Source organism: Pinus tabuliformis, chromosome 6, assembly GCF_031772625.1.
Source record: "Pinus tabuliformis cultivar Carrire ecotype Pingquan chromosome 6, CPIR1, whole genome shotgun sequence".
Lineage (NCBI taxonomy): Eukaryota > Viridiplantae > Streptophyta > Pinopsida > Pinales > Pinaceae > Pinus > Pinus tabuliformis.
Window position 1 is genome coordinate 707,310,750 of NC_142292.1, and position 20,725 is coordinate 707,331,474.

General features: G+C 39.2%; 1 pseudogene; it reads right to left on the minus strand.

Annotated features, from left to right (window-relative positions):
* Positions 1–18,493: 18,493 nt before the first annotated feature.
* Positions 18,494–19,189, minus strand: LOC149260642 (uncharacterized; annotated as a pseudogene).
* Positions 19,190–20,725: the final 1,536 nt, after the last annotated feature.

Genomic DNA, 20,725 nt, shown 5'->3' on the forward strand with positions numbered 1-20,725 from the left:
CAAAGAAATCAAAGCTTAAAATGAGCAACTAAGAGTGCAATTATATAAGCAATTCCTAAAGGCCACACCTTCCAAGCAGGAAAGACTGATGGCAGCATTTGATATAAAGCAAGAAAAGATGTTCCTGACCCACTTCAAGCCCAAGGTTCTGCAGCCGCAGTCAGCTGCAGATTTCGTCAAGACGAGGTTAGAGGTCCTGTCCAAAGATATCCACCCTATGGACCAAATAGAGCTACACAAGCAGACAGCTGAAATGCTTTATGCTACCCTTGCAGAAAAGGCCACATTGGCCCATGAGTTAGGCGAATCTTTGAAGAATACCAACACTCAACTGGATTTTGAAAGATTGTCCTCCACAGCTAAGGATAATAGAATCAAAACATTGGAGGAAATCATTATTGACTTTGGACATGACCCAAAGGATCCTAAGGGTGTGAGGACCCTTATGAAAAAGAAAGATGATGACATTGCTGCACTGAAGAAAAGATTGAGGTTGCTACCTACTGAGCATCCTCAAACAGGTGAACTGCAAAAGGAAAAAGAAGCTGAGGATCAATGGGATTTGATAATGAAATTAAATCAGAAAGTAATTGATTTAGAGGGAGATTTGGAGAGGGCACTACAAAGCAAGGAGGGAGAGTCGGCCTCCCAGCCACCTCAAACAGTTCCAACAGGTGTTGTTGTTCCTCCAGTACAAGCAATGACCACCCCTCCAATTATTTCAGCAACCACAACAGCTACAGAAACCGCAGCAGCAACAACAACAGTCCCTGAGTCTAGTATGAGTATGGACGAATTAAGAAGGGCTATCAAAGAGGTAGAGCTTCAAGCAACGGAGATTAGACATGCCAAAGAAAAATTGGCTGAGCTAGAAACAAAGTATGACAAGTCCAAAATGACAGTGGGTGAGCAATCAAGAGAAATCAAAGCCCTGAAAGACAGAATCAAATCATTGGAAAAAGAGTTGTCATTGGACAAGGCCTTTGCTGAAATAAAGAGAATTCTGTGGGCTAAAATAAATCAGTCAATCACTGGCCAATGGAGGTCGATTCAGGCAATATATGAACAGGTGGAACTGCTTGGCCGTGCTAAGTTTGAAAGCCAAAGGGCCAAGGCAGCATTAGGAAATATGCCTGATCAGGCCAACAGAATGATCAATTTTCTGAATCACCAAACTAGGGAAGAGCTAGCAGCACTCAATATCATGAACAGAACAGATGCCATACTCACAGCAAAAAGTGTGCTTACCCTGAGGATCTTTGTACAAACTCTGGAGGCAAGATGCAGGGATATACAAAGGGATGTGGATAGTTTTGACGTAAGGCTTGCAGCATTACAGGCTAGAGGGTTGCCCAGTCTGCTGACCAGTGCTGGGAAATTATTGACATGTGACCAATATTCTACCAGACTCAATAATTTTGTCACTAATAAACTTACTGCTGCATCAAGTTCCACAACAGAGACAGGGCCACCTACAGGGCAGACACTTTACGACAAGCTGGAGAGCTTATTTTACCTAGAACATGAGGTCAATCATCTGTTTGAGATGCCGCCTAGTTATTACAAGTAGACTGAGGCCAACGAAACACTTGTCAAAATACAAAAGCATCAGCTACCCTCTGAGAACTGGTGGCGGGCAATGCTGGCTGTCTTGCCCAGATAGCGTCACTTCTACCCCTTTTTTGTTCATTTTTTAAGTCACAATCAGCTACAGGTCACCAGTAGGCACAGATAAGGCACAAGGGACCGGACAGAGCAGTTACAGAGCACGCCGAACAGGCTGACGCAGTCGCAAAGCAAAGACGCTGGGACAATAAGCTTAAGGGCGCGAATTTTTGAAAACGCAGTTCAGCCGACTCAAATGAGCACAGAAGTCAACACTCAATGGCAGAAAGGGCAGTTGTTGCATTTGCATTTATTTCTGCATTTACTTCTCATCAGCCATTGCTTAAGAGTTGTTAGAGAAGTTATTAGCTATTAACTTCTCATCTAGATATTTTTGTATCCAATTTTGGTATAAATACCACCCTCAGCATTGTTAAAAGGGTTCGTCGGCTAATGTATCTCAAGAGAGACTCGCACTGTATGTCTGAAACTTTTTCTATAATCAAAGAATGCTGACACGTTTTGAGGACAAATGTCTGCGCTGTGTTCAATGGTTGAAGATGTGAATGTGGAATTCTTGCGCTGTTGTATGAATCAATAAGTGTTCCTTGCCTCTGTTATTTTCATCTCATATATGCTCAAATCACAGAAAGAAAGATTGGTTTAGAATTTGCATGCTTGCACTCTATGCTCAGTTTCTGTGGTTTCTTAATGTTTTCCTCTTGATTTAGGGATGGATATGAATTCCTTCATGCCTCATGTTTAACCTTTTTCACATATGAATGACTGTTAGCTAGGAATTCTTAATTGCTCCTAGGCAAAGCTCATTCAACTTCCCTCTGCTAAACATGTTTGAGAGATTCTTAATTGCCTCTCATGCCTTAGCTTTCACTCCATTCTTTTAGCTTGAAAGATTGTTTCATATGCAGCTACCTTGCTCCATGTTAGTCTTGTGACTAAGAATACACACCAGCAGTCCTGTTCTTTGACTCCACGCCCAATGGTTTGAAATTGACCAGATTATGTTTTGCCTCTCTACTTGAAGGCACCATCCTTCCCACCAAAATCAAAACGAAAACCCTCTGGACCCAAGACCTAGCCTAAAATCCTTTCAAACAAAGCTAAATCTAAAAGAGAGAGCCCTCTCTGATTGCAGGTTGGCTAGAACCTGCAGTCCAAAGTTGGTCTGTGGTTACCTCGGCCGTATCCTTTCTGGAGCTTAAGGACAACCTGAGTGATAACACATTATAACCCCAAAGATTCTACGAGAGTGGCATAATATTATTTATGGCTCCACTATCAACCAAACAATTATGTGGGATAAAATTATGATTCTTAGGAGAAATAGCTTTTCCTCTTACTCTTGGCATAAAATAATTGGGTCTTTGTTCAATACCAACCAGTGTTTCTTGTATTCTCAAACTTTATGTACTCATGTTCTCAAGGATCTTAACCAAGTTCTCCCTTTGTTGAGGTATCTTTACTACTTCAAGGAAAGAAAGAGTGATTTCCAACTAGAAAATTTCATCCATTATATTAGAAGACATATTTGTTGTTGCATTATCTTGTTCCTTTGTTGGTTATTGAGTGACTTGTTGGGATTTTTACTGGGGAGCATCATTAATCCTTTTCCCTTTATTAGCCTAATTCTTAGGCTTGAATTTGCTTACTTGAGCTATTATCTAAACCAAATTTTCTTGATCTTATTCATAATTATATCTTTAAATAAAATCTTCTTTAGTGAGAATCTACATATATTTTCTTCAGATTTCATTAATTCTAAAATATGATATTCTTGAATTTTCTCATCATTCAATACATCTGGATATTCTTTGATTTCTTTGAATACATTTTCTTCTTCTAATACAATTGGTTTTTGATTAAATTGGTGCATGAGTAACTTTTGGTTGTGTTCTTAAAGTCTCTAATTACTATCACTTCATTCTCTGGGATCGGGTATTCTCATCCTTTCTACCTGGGGTCATTGTCTTGGAATAGATTTATCATTTCTTTTGAGATGACTAATCTCATTTTTCATTTGTCACAATGTCTAATTAAGGTGCACAATTTTTGCTTCTTGTTGTGTCCTTGAGGCTTCCTCTACAACATTCTTTATATTTGGAGGATGTCCTTGAAAAATTATTATTCTAACTTCGTGTCATGAAAATACTTCTTCCTATTCCTTAATCATGTGAGATTCCTCCTCCAACTATTTAATTGTGTATTACCCTTGATGAATACGAAGGTTGACAAGATAGTGTCACCCTAAATGCTTGCCTTTGGACACATATAAGGATGATTTCCAGGTCAGCATTAATCTCAATCATGTATCCCTCCATCTTATTATATTTTCTTATTTCCTCTAGTAAAAGAAAAATATGAGAATATTTGGCCTATTTTACATTCAAGGACATAGTGTTGAGATAACATCCAAATAGTATTTGATCATTAGGATGTTGGTTTTTAGGAATTTCTTGCAAGGTATGAAAGAAGTACATATTACAATATTTCATTCTTTCATTTTTTTTCTAGATGGATTTGAGTGAACTTTGTAAGAAGAGTTTGATATGTTACTAGTTGGGCATACCATATTGCCAAAGAAGACATTATTATGGGAGGCAAGGAAAGATACTAGTCATATGCCAATCCAATGAGTGTTTGCAAAAATAATATAACAATAACATATTCATGTTGAATAAAATGAATATCACATATAGTAAAAAATTGATCCAGATGTTTCTTTGGGTACATAATACCATCACCACTTAATATTGAAAGGATTCCAAGAGTGATCAAGTGATCAAATTTTAGCTCAAAAATTAAGTTCCCAAAAATTCTTGAAACCAGTGCCAAGTCGAATTTCTCGTCGTTCTGAATCCAACGACTTTTGTTTCACCTCAATCTGACACTGTATGCTCAAGTTAACGCATTTTGAACATTTGGCCCAACAGTTAAAAGATGAGAAGGGTTGTTGACTGGCTAGTTGAATGGGATTCCATATAGATGAAATCCGCCAGGGTGATTGTGAAGATATGGACCAACCAGGTGCTGAGAAGTGCTAGTTTATGATTTGTCATTTTTGGTCGATTTTGATTGGTTTACACACAAAAATGTTTTGAGGAAAGTGTGTATATAAACTAGGGTTTTGCTAAAAAAGATGTTTGGTCATTTTAATCAATCTTGTTGTGTTTCTATTGTCTTTGAATGAAGCCTTACTTGATGATCTGGGATTAATAGTTATGTTTTGATTCAGGATTGATTGGTTGAATAATGATGAAGCTACTAGTTGTTTATGATTTAAGATCAATGATGGTTCTGTGAATATTTCAGAATGATGGAATGGATCTATGTATAATTCAGTGTTTATTTCAGAGTGACGGTGATTTAGTTTCAAGTTTCAATGTTTTGAGATCTGTACGCAAGTATGCTTCAAGGAATTCGTGTATACATGCGGGTTTTCTACAGCAAGGTAGCATATATATTCTAATAATTTATTGATCAAGGTTTTCAGTTGATTCAGTAAGTTATTATAGTGTTTGGGCTCAGTATTAGTACTCTGGTTATAGTGATCTAATTGTTCTGTTTGTTTGAGAATAAGTTGATTGAGTTGGGTTTCAGTTGATTCACTGACTGGTTGATTTAGTTGGGTCAGATATTGGTTGTTTTGGTTGATTCAATGATTATGTTGTAGTGATTAGTTTTTAGTTTTGATATTTGGTATTGGGCTTAAATGTTGGTAGTGGTTCCAATATGAAAATTTATGAAACGTGGTTTGCAGAGGTGTTGAGGGTGGAGCCTTCAATGAGGAAGTTGAAGCTTCCTTCCAGTGGTAACTGGAAAATCAGATCAGGGGGTTGGGGCTCCCTTCCGGAGTGTCAGTAAACGAGATCGGGGGGGGTTGAAGCTCCCTTCCAGTGGGTGCTGGAGAATGAGAGAAGGTTATAGCCTTCTGCAGGTGGGTTCTTGCATGCTGGTATGAGTCTACGCCAGTACAAGGTTGAAATAAGTTTTTCTTTATAATAAAAAGAAGGCAAAGACGACAATAGTGGTGTTTTTTTTCCCACATTGGGTTTCCACCTAAAAATCCTAGTGTTCATGCGTGTTGATGTGTTACTTATGTGTGATCGTTGATCCGGATTTAAACAGGAACGCAATAAAATACAGAGATAACCATAAAGACAAATATGCAGCGGAAATAATACTTCATTTCATTACTGTAAAATACTGAAATATGCTTACAAATAGAAATGGAAATAACCCAGCTAGGGCGATGGTAGCATATCTCTGAGAAGAGATGTGTCGGCTACATGCCTCTGAACTGTTCTCCAAAAACTGTGTTACAATGAGGCTCGAGGGCCTATTTATTGTTGAGAAACAATGGAAAACCCTTCACATTCCAAAACCTAACCCTAGAAGATGAAACGCCAAATTGTGGGCCCCGTTTTTGGGTATGTTGGTACATCAACTTCTCGGGGTCGCGAATTGGTCGTACTATCTCCGTTTGACGCGCATGATAGCCCGTTGGAAAGATCTCTCCGAGGAATACGACGAAAAAGACGATTTTTAGTCAAAAAAATCGTTGGCCGTGGATTTCCCAAAAAACGTCGTTTAGGGCCTCAAAACGGCTCCGAAAGTTTAGGACCCGAAAAACTGCTAAAAATAGTAAACTGTGCTATAGTTAAGGAAACAGAAAAACTGAAAGAGACAGTTGTGGGGGTCCAAATGGGATAGGTGGGTGGCCACCAACATCCACCTGGATCATTCCTCCCCCCTTAGGAAGCAATGGTCCCCATTGCGTTGAGTTCCTCCCTGAGATGAGGAAGCTTCTGCAGAGCTGGGTCTCTGGTGAGCTGTTCTGCAATCTCTGATGTGTCTGGAAATGGTGGGGAGCATGGTCGGCGACGGTCCACATTGAACACTCGGTGCAAGTGAAGGAATGGAGGAATGTTGTGCTTCAAAGCATTGTTTCCCATAGCCTTGTTACTGGTGTAAGGACCATGTCAAAGTGGTTTGCGTTTCTGATGGGTTCTGGTAAGGCGCTCCCTCTGCAAATGTAACCAAACTTTGTCACCCACCTGAAACTTGTATGGTACCCCTCCGGGTAAGGAGAAGTTGTTCTTGTGTTCTGTCACGACTGTATCCCTCTGTTGCTGCTGCTGTGTGGAGGAACCCTTCGCGGGGGTCATGGATGTAGCAACGATCTTCCCCTTACTTTGGGAGCGAACCAGACAGAAAATAAATTTCCTAGTCTGTGAGATGAGCTTGCTGCCTTTCTTAGCAGTGATCAAAGAGGTGGCGGTAGGTGGGGCTACCTCCGGTATCCTGTATAATGAATTATCCAAAGAAATGATGACAGCGCGAGGCCTTGACTCATACACAGCATGTCGCCTCCACAAGTATGGCTGGCCTAATAGTACATCACAAACATCCAGAGGTGTAACATCACACAATACCTCGTTTGTGAAGGGCTTGATGCTGTAGGGAAGGCGGCACTGCAGGCGAACTTTGAGATCTCATCCTTCGTGAAGCCAACCGATACTGTACGGCTGCGGGTGTGGTGTAGTTGGTAGGCCCAACCGCTTCATGACCTCTGCTGAAATGAGGTTCTTTTGGCTGCCACTGTCGACAATGAATTGCAGCGGCGAACCCTTCACCCACATCTGTGAGTGGAAAAGACGTTCCCCCTCCTCTGGATCTTCGGGCTCATTTTTCTGGATCTTGGCAGTAGCAACAATGGCGCTGGGATCTGCATCAATGATCTACTTCCCTTTGTCATTCCCCTTGTCGGGTTCTGACTCAGAGTCGAAACATGCATCTGATTCGGAAGCCTTCAACTCGGCCACAAGCGACTGCTTGGTCCGACACTCACTTGTGTTATGAGTGGGACTCTTGTGGAACTCACACCACTTTCCTGTGTCCTTCTTCGGCTTCGTGGTGTTGTTCTTGTCTTGCGGCTTCGACGAGTTGTCTTGGGTCACCCCGCCTTAGCTTTGTCCTTTAGGCTTTGGATTTGCAGATCCAAAGTCTCGCTTCTTCTGTTTGAACTTTTGCTTGATTTTGACAGCGTATCGATATGCTGTGCCGAGTGAGGAGATGTTCAAGAACTCCATCTCTTCCTGGATGTATCTATGTAGGCAGCCGCGGTATTTGAGTACCAGATGCAGCTCAGAATCTTTGATACCCAATTGTGTGCGAAGGGTATGAAAAATGTTTGTGAACTCCGGCACATCTTGGTCTCGTCCCTGTCGCAGTGTGGTCCATTTGATGTATTTGTCCTCATAGCTTTTGACAGGGTAATACTGCTCCTTGATGGCCTCCCAGAAGTCAATCCAAGTGGGTGTGGCTGAAAATAGTGAGCCTGTACTTTCATCCTTCTGTTCGCAGTAGGTTTCCCCCCAGTCCTTGACGTGGGGGGCTGCTTTGAGAAGAGCGAAAAAAATCTTTTCCCGACTTGAAAATTCATGAACAGGAAAATACCCATCGAGCAGATTTAACCATTTATCTACGGCATATGTGTCTATCTGACCCTCGAATATGGGGATTTCAAAATTAACTTGTACCTTAAACGGTGTGGCATTTCCAGAGTAGCTGTTGGAAGCCGACGCGTCGCCTCTAGGTAGCCGCTGAAGGATTTGGGCAAAGCTGTCCATCATCGCGTTCCTTTGTCGCTCGAGGGCTTCTTCGAGCAAGATTTTGATAGGATCTCCTGCCCCCTCGCTTTTCTTCTCATCCGCCATGGGAGGTCGTCGAGATTTGCGAGGCTGGTCTTGCAAAGGTTCGACCAATTCCAGACCTAACTCCTTATATCCCGACCTCATTAGGGACATGCAAAGAAAAACAGAGAAAAAGCAGACCGCTCTGATACCACTGATCCGGATTTAAACAGGAACGCAATAAAATACAGAGATAACCATAGACAAATATGCAGCGGAAATAATACTTCATTTCATTACTGTAAAATACTGAAATATGCTTACAAATAGAAATGGAAATAACCCAGCTAGGGCGATGGTAGCTTATCTCTAAGAAGAGATGTGTCGGCTACATGCCTCTGAACTGTTCTCCAAAAATTGTGTTACAATGAGGCTCGAGGGCCTATTTATTGTTGAGAAACAATGGAAAACCCTTCACATTCCAAAACCTAACCCTAGAAGATGAAACACCAAATTGTGGGCCCCGTTTTTGGGTAAGTTGGTACATCAACTTCCCGGGGTTGCGAATTGGTCATACTATCTCCGTTTGACGTGCATGATAGCCCGTTGGAAAGATCTCTCCGAGGACTACGATGGAAAAGACGATTTTTAGTCAAAAAAATCGCTGGCGGTGGATTTCCCAAAAAACATCGTTTAGGGCCTCAAAACGGCTCCGGAAGTTTAGGACCCGAAAAACTGCTAAAAATAGTAAATTGTGCTATAGTTAAGGAAACAGAAAAACTAAAAGAGACAATTGTGGGGGTCCAAATGGGATAGGTGGGTGGCCACCAACATCCACCTGGATCAATCGCTTATTTTGTTCTTACTACACATGGTTACTCTTTATTTAATGTTTAATGAAGTACTGATGCACTCGCTCAAGATAAACATATGATCAATTAACTGAAAAGTAATTTTACTGGATATACGCTAGTTGTCTAAAAATAGTCACGTACATACACGGGTTCCCTTCAGAAAAGTCGCGTACAGAAATATGGATATGAAATTAAAAATTTTAATGATTTGAAAATATTGATTCACCCCCCCCCCCCCTCATTATTTTTCCCAACAATTGGTATCAGAGTAGGTTCTTCAGCAGAAGCTCGATCGCTTGAAGAAGATTCATCAAGACGAGTAGTCAAGGAGTATTTTCTATCAGGCCACCTATATTTAATGGAACTAACTTCGTATTTTGGAAAGTTGAGATGAGAGCATACTTGCAGGAACTAGGAGCTAATGTATGGGAAATCATTGAAAGTGAATATCTAGCCTCCATTCCCATAGATACTACAAAAAATAAGCAGTATGAAATCAATACAAAAGTTGTAAATTCCATCTTGGAAGTCTAGCTAAGTCTGAATTTGTGAAGGTAATGGAGTTGAACACAACAAAGGGAATGTGGGATAAGATTATCCAAAGTTATGAGGGCGACACCAAGGTAAAAAGTACTAAACTCCAAACATTCAGAATACAGTGTGAGACACTGAAAATGCATGATGATGAAATCATTGAAACATTTTTCTTAGAGTAGATGAAATTGTTAATTCCATGAAAAATCTTGGTGAAGAAATAAAATATTCTATTGTTGTTGAAAATATTTTGAGATTAGTAACTCTGAAGTTCGATTCCAAAGTCTTCGTTATTGAAGAAATGTAGGATCTAAAAAGTCTCACACCTGATCAACTCCATGGAATATTGATAGAATTTGAGATGAGGAAAGGTGGTCCTTCAAACATGAGAGAAGCTATAACAGCCTCCTCCCACATCCACCCAATTAACCATGCCAACCGGGGTAAAAATGAGATGAGAGACTACTATGATCATATTCAACCTCCTATGTGACCTTAAGGAAGTGGAATCAATAGAACATCACACACAGTCATCCAACATCAGCAACATAACCTTCAGGAGACAAGTCAACCACTCAGACAGCCTATCCCTGGGTCCCACTGTTGTTCTAGATCTCTTAGGCCATAGTCGCTCTCATGCTATGGGCAAGGGAGCGACCAACAACCTAAATTCGCTCTCATGGGATTTCCTGCCACTCACCAGAGACTGAAATTGCTAGTTATGTGCCAGCAACCCCCAGATTTAAGCCACTTTTTTAGGCCCAGAGCCCAGGTCACTGCCCAGAATGGAGTGATATCTTGAAATCAGTAAAAGTACAGAGAAATAATGATGCAAAAGAAATAAGTTGAACAAGACCATAACCAGACCCCTACTAGACATGATAGGAATTTCGTCAAACATGTAATCTACAAGTGTAAAGAACATAATTAAGTGTAGGGATCTCATGCTTATCTGAGAATCGTTATGAACCATTGTTCAATCATGTCATTTGTTACATTATCATCTATTAGGTCATAGACACATTATCCATTCATGTACAAGTAAAAACATGTTGAGATCCATACATAGTTGTTGTCATAAAATATACATATAACCAACATAATAGGAACATAAATAGCATAAACATATCAGCCATAAAAATCCACATATACCTCAATACATTTACACATGAAAATCAAGGGAATGAATTTCTCATTAACGAATACAATGAACCAACCAGAGATGGGACTACAACATTCCACCCGACCATAGATTGGCTGAGCCAAGTCTCTCTTCAGCCAATCACCCCCATGCCATATTCCAAGCATGAATGTGGGACTCATATAAGACATCAAAAACACCAATCAACATGGATGCCACCAGAGTTCTCCGCCTACACCATGAGGAATTTGAGTGCCTCCTAGTCTCTTAGGCTTTACTGTGCATCGACAATCTGATCCAAGGACCAATAGGCCCTACACCAATACATAATCTCTAGGATTTACCATGCATCCCATCTCGGGATAGCTAGGCCCAACAGAGATAAAATCCACCTCTTAGTGTTATCGCATATCCCGCCATTCACCAGCAAGGATTCCTAGGCCCATTGAGGCACACAGTTTGGCTTTACCGCAACCCACAGTTCGGTTCAAGGGTTACTAGGCCAGTGGCTTCGTGATCCTCAGTCTGGTTCAGGGACCACTTAGACCATGTGTTTTTTCAATTCATAGATCCATCCCACTCAGCTTCGAATCTAATCTGGCCATCCCACATAAACCGAATGAGGGAACCCATCTCATCAAAGCTATCAGGAAATGGAAAGGCTACGCTGAAAATACTGTCACACCTGGAAAAACCCATGCCATGGTAGAAAAGAAACACATCCAATCCCATGCATTCCAAATATAGCAAGTAAAATACACATGCAATTTGATACCTGCAATGAAGCCTATGATAACTGCTTGATCCTGCCTTTCCCTGCTTGATCTTTGCTTCCTCTTGCCTTCTTTTCCTTTCTTGCTCTAATGCCAAAGTGCTCCAAGAAAATATAAATGTCCAAGAGTAAGGGAGAGAGAGAGAATAATGAGATAGCTCCAAAGCTAAACTGACAAAAGGTTACACTAGCCAAGCTTGCCAACTGATCCTCATAAGCCTTTTTATCAAAGAGGCCTCTATTTTCTTCATTTTCCATTATTTTCCTTCATTTTCCTCCTCACATGCAACCTGTGACCTTTCACCTTCCTTTTCTCCTAATTCCATTTATTTTCATAAATAAAATGCCAAAAAATGCCTCATGCCTTTCCAAAGCCTTATTCATTGCCTTTGCCAATTTCCTTAGCCATAAACAACCAGATGAACACCCACACCAGGATGTCCTACCCAACATTCAACTTGGAATACGTGTCCCATCAACAGTGGTCTTATATATTTTTACATGAGTTTTTTTTTTAACCAGGGTTGTTACAGAACCCTCACCCTTGGGGGAACACCGTCCTCAGTGTTCAATGACACCTATAACCAACAAGACTGTTGAAAAAAAAAAAACAAACTACCCATGGATCTTTACAACATATCTCGTTGTAGTATTTACAATGAATAACTCACTCAAAAGAAAAACATCATGACAACATGACCAGATAACAACCATACCGCATATTGGTGCTTTATAACACAACTCATTAAAGTATTTTCAATAACCACATATACACATATACATTTGCTAAACCAGCAAATAAAAAGGATATGATGCCTACATCCACAATAAGGGAATCAAAGGCTCACACCTCCACCCTCAAAGTAATACCAAGATTCACCTCTTTCCCAGGAAGTCCAGAATCCACTGCCACAGTCAAAGTTGTATCCAATGTCCAACGCTACAATCATGTGCCACTTGTCCTCTCAGTTAACAGTTATCGTCTCATTGTTCCAGGGTACACTCCCAATGTTCATCTGATTCCATCTAGTAATGTTAATGACCAAAACAAATCCATCCTCGGCATTCCTTTCTCTACTACACAATCCCTCGGGCAATCTGGTCAATCCCTTCTGTGCAGTCACTCACCTTCCAAGTTCTGTTGACACCCCCATCCCAGGCAGTCCATCCCTTTGCAAGGCTTCCTCACATCAGAAGATAAAAAAATCAAGGCGTATACCTGCCTCAAAACCATCATATCGGTCATAACATGCTCATGGAAATAAATGGACACTATTGGGTGCAAGTGTCCCACAATGGCCCTACTCTTGAATGCTTTATCAGCGTACCTGCCTATTTCAATTTATTTTGCTCTTGTTGCCACTTCTTGCAATCGATTTCAACCACCCAACTGGGCATGTTCATGCATTCCTCTTCCAAGCACATAATTTCCACTACATTTAAATAAATAGAAATAACTTCAAACCATATCTCATTGGTAGCCCGTCAATAAGGTACACTTGCAATCTTGTTCGCTTCTTGTCACAACAAGTCAAACTAGCATATTTGACCAAATCAACATGTGTAAAAATATCTCATCAGGTTAGCTCAAAACACAACCATCATAAATCACATGTAACCATCATAAACCATAATGGTAGATCACATATGGTCATAATATACCAGAATCATAAATCACATGCATAGTAAAACTGAAATAATATATTGATACTTATCCTTTAATCGATCCTTACTTCTACCTTTTTTCTAACTGTACACACGTCGGATCAATTGTTGCACCCGATAACACTCAGTGCATTCTCCTCAACCGTCTGCACACACATGTAGTGTACATCACACCCGTACAATCCACACACGATAGACAACACCATGCAATACATGCATCCACACCTGACATACAAAGCATACACTTACATCCAATGCACAACACAATACATACACCTACACCGAGTGCATAACACAACACAATACATACTCCTACGTCTGGTGTACGACATGACACAACACGTATATGTACACAATGTACATCACAAGACATACATCTACAAACAACACGAGACGCCACAAAATGCATGAAAATACAACAGATATACAACACAACTCATATGTCTATACCCGATGTACAACACCACACAATACATGTACCCACACATAGTACAACACAACAAGTATGCATATCACGCCACCACAACTACACAATACATATACATAGTACCGCATGCCCGCAACACAACATGTATGACATGCACTCAATCCCACATGTACACTAGTATCATATGTACAACACGTACACAGTACCACTTGTACAAAGCACCACCTGCACAACGTGTGCTCAACATCACATGTACACGGCACCACCTGCACAATGTGTACACAACGCCACATGTACACTACACCACTTGTACAATGTGTACACAATACCACATGTACATAATACCACATGCACGACATCTACGTGACACCACATGCACGACATGTACACAGCACCACCTACACACATCGCCACTTGTACAACATGTACGCAGCACTACATGCACACAGTGCCACTTGTACAATCATGCACACAACACCATATGTACGTAGCACCACATGTACAACATGCACGCAACACCACATGTACATAGAACTGCATATCCAACATGTACATAGCACCATCTATACCCAACACTGAATATGCAGCATTCATACAAAACTATATGTACTAACACCATGTACATAACATTGCATAAACAACAGGTACACACACTAAATATACACCACACTGCATGCACACCACATCACAAACACAACATGTATAACATATACAACATATGCACAAAAGTAGTACCATGCATCCAAAACCACACTGACTCTACCAAGCAACCCTGCTTCCAGTGACTTATCCATGCTTATCCTAGCATGCCTCAGACTACACTGCTTTCATTTTGCTTATGTATCCCTCGGTATAACTTGTACATAACAAAATCATAGGCATAATACAATCATACAATATAAATTAATATTTATATGATACTAACCTCATATATTGTCGTGACTACTCTTCCAACTTGATCTCTCATGAACTAGGAATCTCTTCAGGCCATTCACCTACATAAGAAATTATTCCTCCACAAGAACAATCCCTGACAACCCTGTCAGATAGTGACATAGATACATACATATATACATATATAAACATCAGCATAATCATGATCATAACATAATTATCATATATCAAGGTCAAGGTTTAAAAAACTTCCTTTATTCATGCAACACATGTGCAACATTAAGAATAGTCGTTCCCAACATAGCCAAGGCATATGACACCTCAGATCCATTTATTTTACCTTTTTGGTTACCTTTCTCATGACTTTACTTCCAGCATTCATCTACACCAATGGACCCAACCAGTCCAACCGACTGTCATAGTCTTACCTTCTGATGTGCTTACTCATGCACTGAGCTTTATCTGTGTCTTACATTACCTGTTGAGTACCACACAGCTCTCCTCGAGCTCCATTAACTTTCCTCTTTCCCAAACAATTCCAAGACTCAAAACAAAAATGTAATCCAAGAATAAATCAAGAAGAAAACCATGGAAAACCAATAGAAATACGACTCCGTGAACAAAGTGGCATAACTATGCACCAGACACAATCAAAATTGTAAATCAAGCACAAAAATCACAAAAGACCAAAAGCACAAGACTAAAAACAGACACCATGACTCAATCCCCATGGTCCCCAAGGAAATCTCAACCTAAGCTTCTTCTAGATTTCATAGAAATTCCCTTTGCCATGCGATCCTCTGCATCATGTTGCCATAAACACATAACTGTCAGTGCATAAATAAACATAACAATACACTGGTTACCTCACCTTGTTGTGCCAAGCATGTTGCTTGCAACTAAACACATTCACACCATCTCTCAAGGGACTCCAATCGTTTGACAAATCCACCTGTAACTAGAGACTAGATAATATACTTGTCAAGTACATGTTCATGAATATAGCATGTATCCACATAATGTCTGACAAGATTAAGGTTAATAAGACTTCTTGTATGCAAGAACTCATTTGTTTGGAATTAGGGTTTTCAAACCTAGCCAAAGAAATTCTTGTCCAATTCCTTCCTTTTAGCTTCATACCTTGTTACAATTGAGGCTTAGTTATATAAACACATCAACTATTACCTTGTCACACTAATACCAAGCATGTTTCCTGCAACTGCTCACACATGTCAACCACATGTTCCAAATATCGAGACAATGATATCTATCAATTTGAAATCAACCTTTACCAAGGCTAACAATCATGCCATAATCCATAATCAACTCATAGTCATTAGACATAACTCTACAACTGTTACCTACTACACTCAAGTACATATCAATTGTCTCAACACATATGTATAAGTACAACCATCTTAAAATAAGATCATTTGAACACATACTCATATTATGAAATTCATCAAACATTCAACCAACTTGCAACCATGCCATGTTAAATAAATCAACTAGACAACATTATAAAACAGTCAAGTACCAAATATACGACATAAGAAAACTCATACCTTAATGTATCTCAGGGGAGGCAATATTGTCTACACAATCAATCCAGGTTAGCACAATACAACTTCACAACATATCAACTCAAACATAAATCATGATATCCATAACAGTAACTAACTAACATGTTCACATCATAAGCTCATAAGCATTTGTCGTTCATGCATAACAATCACATATGTATGATCAGTCTAGATTAGTATGACACAATATCACAAATATGTTGGCTCATACCTGAATATCACAACCATAACTATCTGCATAGGTCAAACCAAGTTAACACAATACATATAACACCAAGATCTTCAATGCAATGAACATAACCATTATGCATATGACCAATCCAAATTACAACATCAAGATCTCAATGAAATAACCCTAATCATCAAGATAACTATCATATAACAAAAGCAAGTTAATCTGTAACATACTCATCAAAAACATATAACATAATCATCAAGTTATCTAACATAAACAATGATAGCAATGCATACAACCATGGGTTACCATCATTCTTGACTATCTGACACATGCGCATATAACTACAATAATCAACTATCATCTATCATGTACATAACCATAACATCAAAATACATGTACTTAAACCTAATGTATATAACCCTAATGCATATAACAATCCTTAACCTACATACATGCATGCACAACATACAAACCTGTATGACAACATGCTCTTGCCTCGAGGTCCAATGCTGCAACTTCACTTTGATGATATTTATCTCCTGCTTTACCTCATTCAACACATTATCATCATAACATACCAATAGCACCATGATGACCTATTTGCATACCATGACATCACAAGGCATGTTTGACCTACTATTCATGCATAACTAGAACCAAAACCATACATGCATATCAACTACATATAGACATATAACACATGAGTACAAAACCATATAAAAATCCTTCTCGCTAAAGTCCATTTATCAATGCATGACCATATCAACTTCGCAAACCATGACCTCATGCATGAAAACAACCATTACTCCACTGTACGCATTGCCACATGCAACCATCAACATGCATAAGCAATGCATAATCAACTACACATAAGTATGAACGCATGTAGTCGAGCATAAGCGATCAATTCTTGTAATCAATCTACAAGACTGAAACATGTAATCAAGCCTAAAATGATGTAGCTTAACATACAAGGATGTAAGTAGGTGACATGTAATCAACATGTAAGTGACATATAACCATATGCAACTATTCGTATACCCATAATGATGCATTCCACACAATCAACATCAAATTCCTCATGACAACCTTACTACAACCATAATCAATCATCAAGCAAATGCAACAAGCAACAATGTTCCAGTCCAAGCGTATGCCTTATGAATTTTCTTTAAAACTGCTACTTCAGAAAAAGACGCAATTATGTTTCAAAAATGCGTATGCAATGGTTACATAATGCACATAACTTAGATCACTGGATCAGTTCTATTATGACAAATTTAGCTCTTGAAACAAGGTGCGAAGTCCATCTGGAAAGCTTGAGCGAAATAGGCTTGACTAGTGTATACAAAGAGTCACAACCAATGAAGTTGTCCACATTGCCTCAAACTTCAAGCATCATGATACTTCTGCCCAAACCTTCACACTAATAGAATGTGACAACATTAAGCTTCAAGGATGTGCGAATTCTGAACCAGGTCAAAGGCAACAAAGACTTCAAATATCTATAGCAAAACACTACAAAAGACCCCGAGATCTTTTGAGAAATTAACAATCTGCACACACGACTATTCTAGTCGAGGTTAACTTCATTCTTCAAAAAGGACCAGCAAATCCAATCATCTGTAGTTTCAAACCTTCCTCAATCTGTTGCCTGGCTCCACAGGGTCAAGTTAATTCAGAGAAGAATCACCCTTTCTAATGTAAAAAATATCCGTCTCATGGAGAACAGGAACAAAATTTGTTGTCCTGTCCAAAAGAAAGAAAAGCAGTGAGACCCTTTTAAACCCAAACACTCAGATCTTGAGACCGGTGCTTAGATTAGCGGGACTCGAGTACGCAAAAATTCTAGGTATATAAGTTGAGTTGAGCTGCGTAACCAATACCTTATACTGCCGAAGCATTACTTACCAAACTTTATTGTGTTTTCTCTGTGCATATTTAATTCGGAAGATCTTTTCTTCACGCCACGCTCCTTTCGCCAACGTTACAGCGTGTGGTTTCCGGGTTCCTCGAATTGACACGTATAGCCATTTTGCGCCATAATTCTAATTGTTCTTTAAAGAAACAGTGCCCAGATTCGATTTTCTTGGAACGACTTCGAATTTAATTTTTCTAGGACTCTGCACAGTTCAAACTTTGCTGCCTTCTCAATCACAACTGAACAGAAGTTAGGGTGACAAATATTCATTTAGTGTTCTGTTGGAATTCCTGCCTAAATACTTCAGTGTCAGATATCAATTTGACTGGGTAGGAATTGTATTCAGATAAACAACATGGTAACAGTGTGAGGTTACCCACAAACAATTGATATGGAGTCTCAACATAGGAGTCATCGGTTTCCTTTTTCTTGGATATTACTCTTGCCGGAAAGTTGACAATCATATCCCGTCCATCCAAGTCATAGCCTTGCAATTTTTCAATGGCTGACTTAGCTTTTGTAACCCTGCTCATTGTGACAAAAGCAAATCCTCTGCTTATCCCAGTTTCCTCGTTACGAACAATCTCTACAGACTCCACGGTTCCGAATTCCTGAAACAGCTGAGTAAGCTGTGCATGGTCACAGCTCCAAGGGAGATTGCCCCCATAGAGTTTAGTTCTTTTACGTGGTGACTCTTCTTCATTTTCTGGCTGTTGCTCTTTATTTGTTTCTTCTTCCTCTGGTACTGATTGCTCCGTAATTTGCGTTTCTTATTGAGCTATTGCTGTGATTCTGAATACCTTTCTTCGCACGACAACATGGGAGCGTAGGAGAGAGCAATGGGTTCGCGCTGATAGTTTCACAGAGGAGAATCTCAGAGGAAGAACAGTGCTTTGGTGATTAAGATTGAGAAGATTGAGATGGGTGTTTGCTAGCATACAATCATATGAAGAAGCTGCCATCTCCTCAGCAGCAGTGTAACTATGGACACAGTTCTCATCATTTTTAACTTCTCATGTAGCGTGAATTATTCGGCAAACAATTTTGTACATTTCCTAATCTGTTTCCAAGGTTTCAATTTGCTGACTTGTTGTCCTGTTTTTTTCATTCTTCAAAGTTTTTTTTTTATTCAATTTATGCAGCCCATGTAATATGTAATTAAGGGCTCTATTGCAATCTCTAGTACTTTAATTCTATTTGGGGCTTTTGCTTATATAAATAGCTCCTCTCTGCTTGAATTTGTGTATGTATAGTTATAAACAGCTCCTCTCTGCTTGATTTTTCATTTTTTTTTTGCTTTCTATCTGTGCATTTTGGAACTTAGGGTGGAGTCTGTCAATTGTTTGGAGCTTTCTCAGCTGTTTGGAGAACAAAATTTCTGCTTTGAGCACAGTCACTGCTGCCTGGAGGTGGAAATTGTTGTTTGGAGCTGAGTTTGCTGGAAATTGTTGATTGCACATATTGTGATTTGGGAATTGAACTAAGTACTAAGTCACACTTGCTTATGTCTAATAACATTTGTGACTTTATGGTGTCAAGAATGCTAAAACATTTGGTTGATTATGTGTCTTTCTACTTCATCATTCATGTTTAATTTTATGTTTAATTTTTAAGATTCTTCTAAATAAATTCTTGGGAAATTTGAATAATTTTTGGAACTTTTCATTTTTGTTTTGTTTATATATATATTATTGCTCTCCCCTTAAAAAAAAAAAAAAAATCTGGTGTGCTGTGGCCGTTCCCCCATTTTTCTGTTCTAGATAATTTATTTCATTGCCCTTGTAGGTGACACTGAAATTATCAGCAGATGATAGCAGGTTCAAGGAGCTAAGGAATTTGGTTGGCAAATTGAAAGTTCCATCATAATCTTTAATTATAATTCACATCATCCTTGAATAGAAAATCTGTTTAACATATATGCAGAATATCGAGTATACATATTACAAAGTCAATCCATTTTTTTTTAAATAACTCAGAAGGATTGCTACAAGTTGTGTCCTATAAAAATTGCTATGCACTGAAGACAACTTTGCTAAGCAGCTAGGTTATTGTGTTACGTGGTGTTTTTGGTTGAGCACAAACATTTTGTCCATGGAGAGCTCAAAAGATGTAAAAGTTACAATGGTTATAATAGTGATATCCCGTGATTAATTCCTACATCAATATTCTTGATCTCAAATTGTCTATCTAATTGTTGCTCAATGTCAAGGTGCATTTATACTTGTCACTGAAAAGTTACGAACCACATGAGAATGCTAAGATTTCTACTAATTACATAAGGCTTCCCTTAAGAGACATGTAGTCTTTTTGTTTTGAAGAAATAATTCTTTTATTAGACAGTAGTATAGTATATACAAATACAGAGGTAGAATCATCCATCTCACTGCAGTCAAAGTCAAAAGTGAGTTCAAAATGTGCCATGACAGAGAAATCCTTATCACTTTTTCACAAAAAAAAAAAAACAAAACCTCAACAGTAACTTAGGAAGCCAAATCATC